The following is a 16,443-nucleotide window of genomic DNA, read 5'->3' on the forward strand; positions in this document are numbered from 1 at the left end:
TTGTGCACAATGGTGTGTTTGGACCTGTGAAGGTTCCATCACTGGGTAATTTTGTGTACTATGTATCATTTATAGATGACTTCTCAAGGAATACATGGATATATTTCCATAAGAAGAAATATGAAGTCTTTGACAGGTTTAAAGAATTTAAGGCTTTGGTGGAAAGCCAGACAGAGAAGAAGATAAAGGTGCTAAGGACAGATAACGGTGGACAGTTTTGCAGTAAGGAATTTGAAGAATTTTGTAAGAAGTGTGGTATAGCATGGCAGAAGACTACTCTATATACACCTCAGCAAAATGGAGTTGCAGAAAGAATGAACAGGACATTGATGGAAAGGGAAAGAAGCATGCTCAGTGGTGTCGGGTTAGGACAGGAATTCTAGGCAGAAGCGGTGGAGACAGCATGTTACCTAGCCAAAATATCACCTTCATCAGCGTTGGAGGAGAAGACTCCACAAGAAGTATGGACTGGTAAGAAACCCTCTCTTTCACATCTAAGGGTATTTGGATGTGATGCATATGTACATGTTCCAAAGGAGAAACGAACCAAGTTGGATAGTAAATCTGAAAAGTGCATCTTTATTGGGTATAAGGTTGGTTTAAAGGGTTATAAAATTTGGAACCCAACAACAAGAAAGTTGTGTACAACCGAGATGTGGTGTTCAGAGAGGTGAAGGATGTTATTAAATACGAAGTCCAACCAAAGGAACCTGAGAAGATAGAGTTTGAACTAAAGGAGGAAGAATCAGATTCTACAACAGAGGAGGAATCAAAAGATGAAGAGCTGCAAACTCTGGGTGTAGGAAGATCAATTCGAGAAATAAGGCAGCAAGAAAGCTATAGTAGATCTACATTCTGTTCAAATTTTTCTTTATCTATTATTGATGATGATCCTAGAACTGTGAAGGAGGTAGTAGATTCAGAGGATGGAAAACTCTGGAAAGAGGCCATGGTTGATGAAATGGCATCTTTGCACAAAAATGAGGCTTGGGATCTGGTAGAGTTGCCGGCTGGAAGGAAACCCATTGGCAGAAAATGGGTGTTCAAGAAGAAGACAAATGCAAAAGGAAAGCTGGAGAAATACAAAGCTCAGTTGGTAGCAAAAGGTTATTCCCAGGTGCCGGGAATTGATTTTGGTGATATTTTTTTTCCTGTTGCCAAGGTAACTTCTATTAGGTTACTTTTATCTGTTGCTTCTACTTTTAGTTTTGAGGTAGAACAGATGGATGTGAAGACAACATTTCTTCACGAGGATCTGGAAGAGGAGATCTACATGAAGCAACCTGAAGGCTTTGCGGTGAAGGGTAAGAAAGAACTAGTATTCAAGTTAAAGAAGTCTCGGTATGGGTTAAAACAATCACCAAGGATGTGTTATCAGAAATTTGATACATTTATATGGGGACTTGGCTTCACCGAAGCAGATCACTGTGTGTATTTTAAATTAATTGGTGACCATGTTATTTATCTGGTGTTGTATGTGGATGATACGTTACCGATTGTAATGACAAAGAAATTATCCAGGATTTGAAGACCCAATTGTCCTCCAAATTTGACATGAAAGATCTTAGTGCTGCAAACTATATTTTGGGCATGGAAATTAAAAGAGACTAGGCAAAGAGGAAGCTTTGGTTAAACCAGAGGAAGTATGTCAAGACAATACTGCAGAGGTTTAATATGCATGATAGTAAACTGGTGAAGGTGTCTATTCCTGTAGGTGTAAAGTTATCTGTTGAACAGTGTCCCAAGACACAAGAAGAGGAAGAGAATATGTCCCGTGTTCCATATGCTAGTGTAGTCAGTAGCCTGATGTATGCAATTGTTTGTACTAGACCAGACATTGCACATGCAGTGGGATTATTGAGTAGGTTTATGTCAAAACCAGGGAAGGAGCACTGGATAACAATGAAGCGGGTTTTCAGGTATTTGCGTGGCACTAGTGATTATGGTTTGTGCTTCCAAGGAAGACCAGGATTGGATAGAGTGTTGGATATTCGTGGCTTTGTTGATGCAGACTGGGCTAGAGAGCTAGATCAAAGAAGATCTACAAGTGGGTATGTGTTTAACCTATTTGGAGGTGCAGTCAGTTGGATGAGTAAGAAACAATCTATAGTGGCACTACCAACTACAGACGCAGAATACATGGCAGCCATTCATGTAGACAAGGAAGCAGTTTGGTTGCAGAGATTATGTTCAAGTATGGGGTTCGTACAAGGAGCTATAAGGATAGACTGTGACAGACAAAGTGCAATTTTCTTGGCAAAGAACCCTGCTTATCATTCAAAGACAAAGCACATTGATGTTCAGTATCACTTTGTGAGGGATATGATAGAAGACAAAAAGGTGTTGTTGGTAAAGGTGGACACTTTTAAGATAAGTGCAGATGCATTGACAAAATCTGTGAGCACTGAGAAGTTCTCCTAGTGTAGATAAACAATGGGCATTTCAGGGCTGGAAAAATGACTAAGCTCTCTTGTGGCCCCTTGTGGAAAGAAAACAACAAGTGGGAGAATAGTGGGTTGTGATATATTTTTTCCACGACTAACCTACGTAGTGAACGAGGGGGTTAGAAGGGGGGCAGAGCCCTCCCTTCGTTGCGTCGATTGCATAGCGGGGGGGTCATAGGGGGGTTTGAAGGGGGCAGGTAGGCTGTCTCTAAGAGGTCCGGTGTATCGCCCCGGGAAATTTTTGTTTGGACCCTATATTAGGGTGGGCAAACCTACCTATGGTTTTCAGTCCATGGTATTGGATGATTCGACATGTATATATATGTATTGTAACACTGAAAGGAATATAATGAAAAATCAAGCTGTTAGTCCCAGTTTTGGGATCTAGGGGAAAATCTCTGTGTATATTTGTTTTATGTGTTATGCTCTCGCATTGTTTATTTTCTGTGTTTTAGAATTCATACGCAGGTAATTTCTGTACAGGGTTAAAACCTACATCCTATTAAACACTCTTGTCATCTTGCTGGTGAAGCTCGAGGAGAAAATGATAGGTTTGAAACAATTTTTCAAATGCAAGAGCAAAACAGAGATAATTGTGTATTTAATTCCCTTCACACAGTTGCTAAACTCACTCAAATTTAGAGTATCCTTGGTTCATTTACTTGTAAAGGGGAATGTAATTTTAGAGCCTACCTCTTTAGACTAGTTTCAGTTGCCAACTCCCGTGATATCCCTTTTGAACTCTTCTCTGCCTATCTTGTATACAATCTCTATGTATCCTGTAGGAGTTCCTGTGCATGCTCCTATAGGAATTCATGTTCAGTGAATGATGGATATTTTCTTTCGGTGGGTTGCCTAGGTTATGAGAGTGAATTGAGTGAGGGAGTTTCGATGATATGAAATGCATGAATGCATGGGAATGATTTTTTATTTCCTCTTATGGTGATTCAGGGTAAGGTACGTTTCCATTTCAGCGTTGGAGGAGAAGACTCCACAAGATGTATGGACTAGTAAGAAACCCTCTCTTTCACATCTAAGGGTATTTGGATGTGATGCATATGTACATGTTCCAAAGGAGAAATGAACCAGGTTGGATAGTAAATCTGAAAAGTGCATCTTTATTGGGTATAAGGATGGTTTAAAGGGTTATAAAATTTGGAACCCAACAACAAGAAAGTTGTGTACAACCGAGATGTGGTGTTCAGAGAGGTGAAGGATGTTATTAAATATGAAGTCCAACCAAAGGAACCTGAGAAGATAGAGTTTGAACTAAAGGAGGAAGAATCAGATTCTACAATGGAGGAGGAATCAAAAGATGAAGAGCCGCAAACTTCGGGTGTAAGAAGATCAATTCGAGAAATAAGGCAGCCAGAAAGGTATAGTCGATCTACTTTCTGTTCAAATTTTGCTTTATCTATTATTGATGATGATCCTAGAACTGTGAAGGAAGCAATAGATTCATAGGATGGAAAACTCTGGAAAGAGGCCATGGTTGATGAAATGGCATCTTTACACAAAAATGAGGCTTGGGACCTGGTAGAGTTGCCGGCTGGAAGGAAACCCATTGGCAGAAAATGGGTGTTCAAGAAGAAGACAAATGCAAAAGGAAAGCTAGAGAAATACAAAGCTCAGTTTGTAGAAAAAGGTTATTCCAGGTGCCAGGAATTGATTTTGGTGATATTTTTTCTCCTATTGCCAAGGTAACTTCTATTAGGTTACTTTTATCTGTTGCTGCTACTTTTGATTTTGAGGTAGAACAGATGGATGTGAAGACAACATTTCTTCACGGGGATCTGGAAGAGGAGATCTACATGAAGCAACCTGAAGGCTTTGCGGTGAAGGGTAAGAAAGAACTAGTATTCAAGTTAAAGAAGTCTCGATATGGGTTAAAACAATCACCAAGGATGTGTTATCAGAAATTTGATACATTTATACGGGGACTTGGCTTCACCGAAGCAGATCACTGTGTGTATTTTAAATTAATTGGTGACCATGTTATTTATCTGGTCTTGTGTGTGGATGATACATTGCCGGTTGGAATGACAAAGAAATTATCCAGGATTTGAAGACCCAATTGTCCTCCAAATTCGACATGAAAGATCTTAGTGCTGCAAACTATATTTTGGGCATGGAAATTAAAAGAGACTAGGCAAAGGGGAAGCTTTGGTTAAACCAGAGGAAGTATGTCGAGACAATACTGCAGAGGTTTAATATGCATGATAGTAAACTGGTGAAGGTTTCTATTCCTGTAGGTGTAAATTTATCTGTTGAACAGTGTCCCAAGACACAAGAAGATGAAGAGAATATGTCCCATGTTCCATATGCTAGTGTAGTCGGTAGCCTGATGTATGTAATGGTCTATACTAGACCAGACATTGCACATGCAGTGGGAGTATTGAACAGGTTTATGTCAAAACCAGGGAAGGAGCACTGGATAACAATGAAGTGGGTTTTCAGGTATTTGCGTGGCACTAGTGATTATGGTTTGTGCTACCAAGGAAGACCAGGATTGGATAGAGTGTTGGATATTTGTGGCTTTGTTGATGCAGACTTGGCTAGAGATCTAGATCAAAGAAGATCTACAAGTGGGTATGTGTTTAACCTATTTGGAGGTGCAGTCAGTTGGATGAGTAAGAAACAATCTATAGTGGCACTACCAACTACAGACGCAGAATACATGGCAGCCACTCATGTAGACAAGGAAGCAGTTTGGTTGCAGAGATTATGTTCAAGTATGGGGTTCGTACAAGGAGCTATAAGGATAGACTGTGACAGACAAAGTGCAATTTTCTTGGCAAAGAACCCTGCTTATCATTCGAGGACAAAGCACATTGATGTTCAGTATCACTTTGTGAGGGATATGATAGAAGACAAAAAGGTGTTGTTGGTAAAGGTGGACACTTTTAAGATAAGTGCAGATGCATTGACAAAATCTGTGAGCACTGAGAAGTTCTCCTAGTTTAGATAAACAATGGGCATTTCAGGGCTAGAAAAATGACTAAGCTCTCTTGTGGCCCCCTGTGGAAAGAAAACAACAAGTGGGAGAATAGTGGCTTGTGATATATTTTTTCCACGACTAACCTACGTAGTGAACGAGGGGGTTAGAAGGGGGGCAGAGCCCTCCCTTCGTTGCGTCGATTGCACAGCGGGAGGGTCATAGGGGGGTTTGAAGGGGGCAGGTAGGCCGTCTCTACGAGGTCCGTGTAGCGCCCCGGGAAAATTTTTTTTGGACCCTATATTAGGTTGGGCAAACCTACCTATGGTTTTAAGTCCATGGTATTGGATGATTCGGCATGTATATATATGTATTGTAACACTGAAAGGAATATAATGAAAAATCAAGCTGTTAGTCCCAGTTTTGGGATCCAGGGGAAAATCTCTGTGTATATTTGTTTTATGTGTTATGCTCTCGCATTGTTTATTTTCTGTGTTTTAGAATTCATATGCAGGTAATTTCTGTACAGGGTTAAAACCTACATCCTATTAAACACTCTTGTCATCTTGCTGGTGAAGCTCGAGGAGAAAATGATAGGTTTGAAATAATTTTTCAAATGCAAGAGCAAAACAGAGATAACTGTGTATTTAATTCCCTTCACACAGTTGCTAAATTCACTCAAATTTAGAGTATCCTTGGTTCATTTACTTGCAAAGGGGAATGTAATTTTAGAGCCTACCTCTTTAGACTAGTTGCAGTGGCCAACTCCCGTGATATCCCTTTTGAACTCTTCTCTGCCTATCTTGTATACAATCTATGTGTATCCTGTATGAGTTCCTGTGCATGCTCCTATAGGAATTCATGTTCAGCAAATGATGGATATTTGCTTTCGGTGGGTTGCCTAGGTTATGAGTGCGAATTGAGTGAGGGAGTTTCGATGATATGAAATGCATGAATGCATGGGAATGATTTTTTATTTCCTCTTGTGGCGATTCAGGGTAAGGTACGTTGCCATTTCTGGACCATTGGTCCCCACTACCACCTCATCATTTCCCACTCCTCGTAATCAACTCCCACCTTGTATATCCGTAGTTTAACTTCTTTCTGTCCTACTCCTTCTCTATATTTGAGTTGACTGTAACTATGTGTGAGAGGACATCCGGTTGTGGATGTGTTGATTGAATGAAGGTGGCCAAGTTAACTTACCACCTTTTCACTTATAAACCAAATATCTCATAACCCTTACAATTTTTTACTACATGATATATACGAGAGAGCGAGCGGGACACTTACCTGTGGTTTCAGTGCTATGCTGCAGTTGTCAAAGACAAAAGGTGTTGCTGTGTATATTTGCTGCATGCCATTCTTCTTCCTCCACTTGTTGTATTCTAATGGCTTCTCTATTTTTGCTGGTACCTATGGTTGAAGATCTGATGTTGCTCCTTTGGAGCTCCTGGATTATCATGGTGAAGACTTGTTGCTAGTGTGATTGGTATTATGTGGGATACGTTACTACAGGAATTCCTACTAGATGTCCTGTAGCTGCTTCTCCCTCAGAACTCTTTAATCATTTTTCTTGTTGGGGCTGTGAGGGTGGTGACATGGATGGAAATAAGGAGTGGGAGTGTGGAGAGCAAAGGATACTTAGGCGATTCCCTTTACTCCTCTTTGTTTCCCTTTGTTTTTTCTTTTTTCTTTGAAGACTAGATAAAAAACTGTTGAAACTGATCTTTTTTGTAGGGATGGTGATGGTCGACAAGGTGAGGTGCTAGGGCATGAAGAAGGTGAATTTTAGGGACCTAAAAAGTCCATCATTTTCCTTTGGATTGCTACCTATAGGATTTCTAGGTCACTGTAATTCCTACAGGATCATCCTGTAGGTTTTCAGGGGACCCTGTAGGAATACAGGGGATCCTGTAGAAAAAACAGACTTTGTATAAACCAAAGCAATGGAGTGGGAAAATGACACAAATGATGGAGGGATGCATGGTAAGGAGTGAAAAAATGAATATGTGAGTGGCAGGGGTCTCCTTGGGATCCTCTTTTGCTCCTTGATTATCCTTCTCACCCACTTGCAAATGGAAATTTCATGATAAAAATATATATATATATATATATATATATAGAAACAACTAGGCTGCCTCAGAGAGGTTTTCACCCTAACTGTTTTCCCTGGGCGCCTCAAGAGTTTTTCAACCCAATGATGGGACATAGGCACCTCATGGAGGTTTTCACATGAGTCCTTATTCTTTTTTCTTCTTTTTTTTTCATTGATTTGATGAGGGAGGAGCTGGAACTTACTCCACTATCATCACTGTTTTATTGATATCATCAACGAACTCTTGTTTTGATAAAGGTCTCTTGTAAATTTTCAATCGGTGTCCATTAACAAGCAAAGGAATGGCTTCTTCATCTATGGTTCTAATTTGCACTGAACCATTATCATGGTACCTTTCCACAACATAAGGTCTGAGCCATCTTGTCCCTAACTTTCCCTTGAAGTATTTATACCTAGAATCATATAACAATGCCCAATCGCCTTCATGAAATTGCTTCTCCTTGATATTTTTATCATGCCAAATCTTCCTCTGAAGTTGAACTACCTCTATATGTAGGAGGGCTTGCATTCTGAATTCATCCAAACCATTCAATGGGAACAATCTCTCTTTCTGTGCACCACTAAGGTCCAAATCTAGTTGAGCTACCATCCTTAATGTGTTATACTCAAATTCAATGGACAACAAGGCCTTTTTCCCATAGACCAGCTCATAGGGTGTGAATCCAATGGTGGTATTCTATGTGGTATTATAGGCCTGGGTGGCCTCAACTAGTCTTTCTGCCCAATCATTCCTGCTGCTGCTCACCACCTTGGTTAAGATGCCCTCTAGTTATCTGTTGGTCACCTCCACTTTCCCATTAGCTCGTGGATGATAGGGAGTGGAGGCCCTATGCTTGATCTTGTGATGGCTGAGTAGGTATTCAATCATGTTGGAGGTAAACTGGCTGCCTTGGTCTATGATCAACTCTCTAGGGTACCCAAATTTGTAAAATACATTCTCCCTTAGGAACTCAACCACCTTCTCTTCTGTTGCTTCCCTAATTGCCTTAGTTTCAGCCCACTTAGTCAAATAATCAATGCACACAATAATGTATTGTTTTTCTTTGAAGGAGGGTCAATATGCCCAATGAATTCCATGCCCTAGTTGTTAAATGGCTTGAAAGTCACTTGAGGCTGCAGAGGCATTTCATATCTTGGAGTAGGGCTTCCCATCCTCTGGCACCGATCACACTGACTAGTGTATTTTTTCACATCCCGATGAATATTGGGCCAATAATAGCATACTTGTAACACTTTGAATGTTGTCCTCTTTGTTTAAAAGTGACCCCCATAAGGCCCATCATGACAGGTGAGAATGATGTCAAAGACTTCCTCTTCCCTGACACACCTTCTCAAGATTTGATCTAGGCCAAGTTTAAAAAGATTGTCCCCAATCCAAGTGAATGGGGTGCTTTTCCTCACTATCTTGCTCTTTTATTTGGAGGACAAGTTTGGTGGGAACTGTGCTGATACCAAATAGTTTTCTATACTAGGAAACCATGGAGAGAGAACTGAAATAGAAAATAAGTGCTCGTCTGATAACTGGTCATCCACCATTTCTTCTTCACCTGCAAGAAAATTTACCCTAGATAAAAAGTCAGCAACAACATTTTCCTTACCAGGCTTATCAACAATGGTTAGGTCAAATTGTTGTAATACAAGTAACCATCTTATAATTCAAGCATTCACATCTAGTTTGTTCATTAAATATTTGATTGCATCATGGTCAGTATGAACAAATGTTTGATAGCCTGTAATGTAATGCCTGAATTTGTTTAATGAATGCACAATAGCCAATAGTTCCTTTTCGATCACTGTATAATTTAGTTCAACCTTTGATAAGTTCTTACCGGTAAAATAGATAACATGAGGTAGTTTTTCATCTATCTGACCTAGAGCTACTCCTATGGATTTGTGTGAGCCATCAGCATGAATATGAAATGGGAGGGCCCAATTTGGGCCTTGAAGAATTGGTGCAGTGGTTAGCTTATCCTTTAGGATGTCTAAGGCATCTTGACAACTTTTTGACTGTATAAACTCAAAATATTTGGCCAACAAACCAAACAAAGGAGAGGCAAACTTGCTGAAGTCCTTTATGAACCTTCGGTAGTATCCAGCTAACCCTATGAAACTTCTGACATCTCTCTACTTTTGAGGAGGTGGGACCCTTTGGATGATAGCTATTTTGTTTGGGTCCACCTATAGTCCTTGATGAGATATTGAATGACCTAGCATGGTCCCTACAGTCATTAAGAATTCAGATTTTTCAGGACTGAGAGACAGGTTCATTTCAATGAATTTGTGCAGTACTTTGCCTACGTTTGAGAGGGCTTCTTGAAAATCATAGCCATAAGGTGTAAAATCATCCATATAAATCTCCACTGCATCATGGACTAATTCGGCGAAAATACTCAAGACTGCTCTCTGGAAAGTGGCAGGAGCATTGCATAGGCCAAAAGGAAGGACCCTATAGGAAAAATTACCCCAAGGATAGGTGAATGTGGTCTTCTCCTGGTCTCCTAGGCAGATCTGGATTTGGTTGTACCCACTGAATCCATCTAGGAAAGAGAAAAACCTTTTCCTTGCTAGGCCATCTAGCACTTGGTCAATGAAGGGTAGAGGAAAATGATCCTTCTTTGTGGCTTTGTTCAACTCCCTGTAATTGACACAAATCCTCCACTTACCATTTTTCTTGGGAACTGACACCAAAGGAGAGACCCACACACTATCGGAGATAAGGTAAATGAATCCTACATCTAGTTGTTTTTGCAGTTCTTCTTTGACTATATCTTTAAGAGCTGGATTCATCCTCCTTTGTGGTTGTTGGACTTGCTTGCAACCTTCTTTGATGTATATGTGGTGAGTACACACTCTGGGGTGTACTCCCTTCATTTCCTTGTAACTGCAAGCCAAGGCTTCTAGATTTTCCTTTAACATGCTCCACAGCTTCTCCTCTTCGAGAGAAGAAAGACATGGATTGATTTTCAAGGTTCTCTCTGGGTCGATTTCTATGGTTTTGACATGGAGTAGGTTGGAATCGGCCAAGCATAAGTCAATTGGATGATTTTTTTGGGTTTCCTTTATTGCTTCTTCTAAAGATAATGAACTGGGAGTTGGACTTTGGAGCTGGTGTTCAATCAAGTCATCCTCATCTTGATGTCCTCCTCCCATGGTTTCTTCCAAAGCATTAAGTTGGGCGAAATAAACTTCATCTTCTTCCTCCTCCTCCAACCATAATGGTAAATCATGCTCTAGAGAAGGTTGAGCAGGAGGGTATAGGACTAATCGCTTAGACATATGCCCATTCTTGGTGGTCATATTCCCAGCTCTACAGCTAATGTAAGCTTCAGTAGTGGCCAACCATGGCGTCGCAAGGATGAGAGGGTAACCAGTAAGCTTAGCCTTAACCTGAAAAACTAGGAAATTTGTAGGGTACTCCTAGGAGTCAATGGAGACCATCATATCCTCCACAATTCCCTCAGGGGTTACTGTAGAATGGTCTGCAAGTTGCAGAACTATTGTAGTCTTCCTCAATGAACCTTGGAGGTTGAGCTTGAGCATGGTGTCCTTGGTCGTCACAATTATGGCAGCCACAAGATTGATCAGAGTGTGTGGGACAATGGTGCCATTGATGTGCACATCTACTACAGGGCTTCCAGGGTTCAAATATTTTGGACATATTACCTACCCCAGCATTAAGTCGGACAATTACCTAATGATATTAATGGTAGGGGCATCCCTTTTTCACCTCCCTGGATGCTTGAAGCATTTATCCTTAATAAAATTATTGTAAATGGGAACATCTTTATTGCTTAGAGAAGGGGGATCTTTACACATATATTTTTCAAATCTCCCAGTAGTTTGGTCTCTTCTGGGGTAGGCTAGAGTGGTTGGGCTAATCTCTCAGGAAAGGGTGGATTTACTTTAAGGTTTCTTTCCTCTATGTTGGCTTAGTGGGGCCTGACCCAGGTTTGGAAGTGATTTAGCCAAGCAAATCCTGGTACTACTGGCACTTTCGGCAACAGTCCACGGAGAGCGGACTAAGGTCTCACCCAAAGTAGTATGGGAGGGTGCTAGAACTAGGTTTTCGCACCCTGGGGATGTCTGATATGTGGTGATTGGTATGCAGTCCAACTTTCTCACTTACTGCACTATGCGCACCTGCAAGTACCCTGCACCCTATGACACTATCTTCACATAGTTCTAGCCACAACATGACCCATGTTATTTACCCAAATCTTCCTTAAGTAGTCTCCATTAGCTGATTACTTAGATTAAATTCACATATAAGCATTTATACAAGTATTCATCAAGTGCACGTAGTAAATAAACTGAGTAAAAGTAATGTATAACATCAACATAAAGATTCCAGAACAGATGCACAGAATAAACTTCTCTTTATTATTTTTCACTCCCAAGTACAAACCAAACTCTGCCCTGCGCACTTAGCTGTACGAGTCCGCGCACTCAGCTGTGAACTTGTTACGCAGTATTTTGTCACCGACCCTGCATCCCCTGGTCTCGGGTAGAGTCGGTCCCTTAATGGCATCTGTTCTGTGTCATACATCAAAATATATATCCACATCTTCCATATCACTCAAGAAGATCAACCATGCTCATTAATCCTGAAGTTGACCCTTTTGACCTATGTTTTAAGATTGTCATGGGTCATCAATATCTTGTCTGCGATGATGGACCAAACTGAACTAGAACCTCGCAACATCGTTGCAAGAGTACATATGTTCTATACGACGGTCGGATTTTAGGGATCGTCGCAAGTCATCAATATCCTGCTTGCAACGATAGCTCTGAATACACTGTTGCCTCATGATGTCGTCTCTGAGTCTTTGTGTTTGACTCGCGACGACCCAAACATTGCGAATTAGTTCAAACATAATGCTTCTGGGTGGTTTTGGAACTGGTTGTTGGGTCAAGGAAGTTCACCTTTCCTCATTTGAGATGGTGGTTTTTCCTTTTGAGTAACCTCCCATGAAGATAAGCTTCCTCTCCCTCATTTTTATAGATTCCTCCTTTTATAAAAGCATCCTCTATGACTATGATCATCTAGTTTTTGGTAGTGAGAAAATTAGTTAGTTTCAGTGTGAGATTGATAGTTTGCAGTGTGAATTTCTGATAGTCTAGCAATTGGTTGTGGATTGCCTTAGCCTTATATTAGTGCTTTTAGGTGAGAGAGACAGTCATAAGCCTTTCTGGGAGACTTTTTGAGAGTGAATGCTTGTGGAGACACACTGAATGGACCCTTCGAGGGAGCTTGCAATGTCAAGGCATGGTTGTAAGATTTACTTTTGCTCATATTAATACAATCAATGGTTATTTCCTATATTGTGTATGAGATATATTTGATAGCTTATGGTTCCTTGACTTTGTAAGTGAATAGTTCATTGTTGTGCTCTATTATGTGTTCCGTTTTTCTCGTGTGTTGTTTCAGGTGAATCACTCATCAAGGAGAAGAAAATGATAGCTGGAGCAACGTAATGAAGACTGCATCGAACATCGGGATAAGGTAGGCTCTTTCAATGATGACTATTTAAGGAATTACCTGTTGTATTTGTCTTGCTGTGACTAGAGCCACTCTAGGGCTAGAGGGGTTGCCTCTGTTCGGAGAGGGAACTTTACCTACTTCACAAGTTGGCAACCATACTGGGGAGTCCTTTGTGTGTTGTCTTTTGTTTTGCTCTTGATTTGTGTTTGATTGAATTACATAGTGTCTCTTTGTTTTGGGACTGAGCCATCAGTGTTTTGGATTACTTGAGTCAATCTGGTAGTCCAACTCACTGTCTAAGTGATAAGTCTGGTGTATTTTAGTTGTTTTTGCCTTGTTTTTCCTCTTAATTAAGATCGTCGTTGTTTAGATCTTAATAGCTACGATGAATCGCCCCTGTCCTCTTTGACCAAGTTGTACGTCATGGATATCCCATCATACAGCTACGATGATCCTGAAATCAAACCATCACGAAAGATAGGTGTACTCTTGGGATGATGTCACTCAGTTTCTAACGTCGTGCCTATGACGATTTGGCTTTCATCTCATGTTGCTAGTCTAACCCCTGTGATGATTCCTGTAGGGTTGCTTTTCACAACCCTGCCTCCTAAATAGGCTAGTGTTGCTTGTCCTCTGTTGTCTCTTACATCTTATCAAGCTTGTTTTGATTGTGTTTACTAAGGTATATCCTTCTTGGTTCCATTTGTTTGAGTTTTTGGGTTTTTGGGCTCTGTGACCTAAGTCTTTTGAGGTTTCGTCAAGAAGTCACTTGTTTTGGGTTGCTTGTCCTTCTAAGATTCTGAACTACATCCACAACCATCTTATTGACTTGTTTGAAGCTATTCCCTTACTGCTTGTCGATTCTTTCTGATTGGTCTGTAGTGATTGGTCATCGAACCAGTTTGATGTGTTGATTTGATTTCCGTTCACTATTGAAACATAGATTACATTTGTTTTGATCAGTCAGGCTTGCATTTTCTTGTTTTTTATTAAATCCAAAAAATCAAAAACATTGCACTCATATAGTATGCGAAAGTGAAAGCATTTTGCATTAGTAGATTCTTCATGATTAGGAATTGAAAAGCGAAATTTGCATCTTTCATTTTTTCGTCATAGTATTTGCGAGATAAGCGAAATTGATGCATTGTGTTTCCTAGTGATTGGATTTCTTGCATGCACTGTTGTTCTTGCATTTGTTTGTTTTGTTTTCTTTCACTTGGAAATGAACTCCTTACCCTCATTTAGGTAGTCATTCATCGAAAAGAATGGTCTTTTACTCATTGTAGTTGCATCCTAGAAATTGTTGAAATACATTCGGTAGGGCCTTAAAATCGAGACTTAATTCAAGATTAACTGTTAAAATATATTGAATGAACTTAAAAATGCATTGGAACGTAATGCACACATATCTAGAGGTCTAGGCTAGAGATGTGTTCCAACATCATTAAACCTAGTTGCTATTGTTTTCACTAAGGTTGTGTGATTCCTCCTTTTGTGATTCAATAGGTACTAGTACAGATTTGTGCTCCCCGTATTGTCAAGTATATATTGCGAGACCCCACTAGGTTATCATCCTATTATCCATAGGAAGCTGAGTCTGCTGCCTTACAAATCACAATGCATCGAACACAACATTCGGGAAGATTGACTGTCGTATGGAAAGTCCTTGGTCATTCCTCTTTCATTTGATCACCAAGGTGTATATGTAGTTTTGCGATTTGTCTGGTAAACCTCTTCTCTAGTACTCCAGAGCAATCACTTTAGTTCCTTTTCAACTCTTTCAAATTAAAAGGATCATCTGAGCACTTGTCCTTTCAGGCTCATTAAACTTCGAAAGAGATAGAGTCACCTTTCGTCCTTTTCTCGACTCTTAAAATATGAAAAGGCCACGTTTTGTTTCAATGTCGTAAAATTAACTGCCCACAAAATATTCTTGGTTACAGTTAGAGTTCCATTCAAGGTGATTCCAATGGTAGCCTTTCCAGAGTCCACCAGTCGAGGTCTCCCCCCAGATGGGAGTCCTGGTCCTTTTCATTCTTTTGGAAATTCTAGTGCTCCGTATATGGAAACGTTGTCCTTGCTTGGGTTAACCATCGGTTTACCCGTTTGGTTGTTTTCAACCTTGGTGGTCCCAAGCATCATGACTCCTATTTCGCCATTTCCTTCATCTGAATCATGACAAGATGATTCTAGGGTTGACGTATCGCCTTCTTTCCCTGTTTCTTCACCCTCCTCTCCTACTTCACTTGGTGAAAGTTCCAAATCCGGTAACCAGGAGGCTAAGAAGAAGAAGAGGAAGATGAAGGAGAAGAAGTGTGATAAGCGAGAGGCCACTCGTGCAACTATTGCTCTGAGTACACCTCCAGTAGAAAAACCTTCCGATTCTTAATGAAAGGTCAAATTTCCTTGTAAGTTGTGCAAGGGTGACCATTTCCTCTGAGACTACCCTGGAATTCCCAGAGTCTTGGAGGTATGGTCTCAGATTTCGGATTGCCCATCCTCATCGACCTCTGGAACTCATTTCGATGTTACACCCTCAACTGGCAGTGGTAGGAAGAAAGGGAAGATCAGATTACCCTGTAGGTTATGTGAAGGCGACCATCTTCTTCACCTTTGTCTACTCATGTATAAAGCTTCAGCAGTTTTGGAAAATCTTACAGCTCCTCCACCCCAACTTCCAGTTGGTTATAAAAGGCTTTCTTCTAACCCTCTCTCGATTGGCAAAGATATTGACAGTTAGGTAAACTTGACTCAGGATAGAGTCAAAGTTGACCAGGTTAAATAGTGATGGTTTTGGGGCACATGGTATTGTGCACCCATAGTATTTTTCCCGTGGTATTATATGTAATGAAGATTATAAAAGGCTGGAAGGACTTCATTGTAATGTAAGACGTGGAGGTGAGCAGTGAAGGCTCACTTGGTCGGATTGGCCAAGGATTTGGCAATGCTAATAAGATCTAATTAGGTTGGGTTTTTCCCTATATTTGGGGTTTTCCCAGACAAACATTTGTATTTATGTGTTTATGGTTGTTTCTGGTTATTTTTATATTTATTCCTCTCAGTAATTATTTATGTTATGTAGTAAATTTCTTAACAACTGGTATCAGAGCCGAAGGTCTATTTGGCTGATAAACTTGCAGGAAAGAAGGGTTCCTCGTTCCAGTGGGAGCAATGGTGGAAGATGGTAATTTTAGGGTCGAGAAATTTAATGGCCAAAACTTCTCACTGTGGAAGATGTAGATGGAAGATTATTTGTATCAGAAAGATCTATACTTACCATTGGGCAGAAAAGCAAAGATGCCAGTGGGTATGAAAGATGAAGAATGGGACCTTCTCAATAGAAAGGCACTCGGAACAATACGGTTGTGCCTTGCAGCGTCAGTCGCCTTCAACATTTCGAAGGAAACAACGACAGAGGGTTTGATTAAGACATTGGAGAAACTATATGAAAAATCCTTGGCCT

The sequence above is a fragment of the Pinus tabuliformis genome, chromosome 7, assembly GCF_031772625.1.
Source record: "Pinus tabuliformis cultivar Carrire ecotype Pingquan chromosome 7, CPIR1, whole genome shotgun sequence".
Taxonomy (NCBI): Eukaryota; Viridiplantae; Streptophyta; class Pinopsida; order Pinales; family Pinaceae; genus Pinus; species Pinus tabuliformis.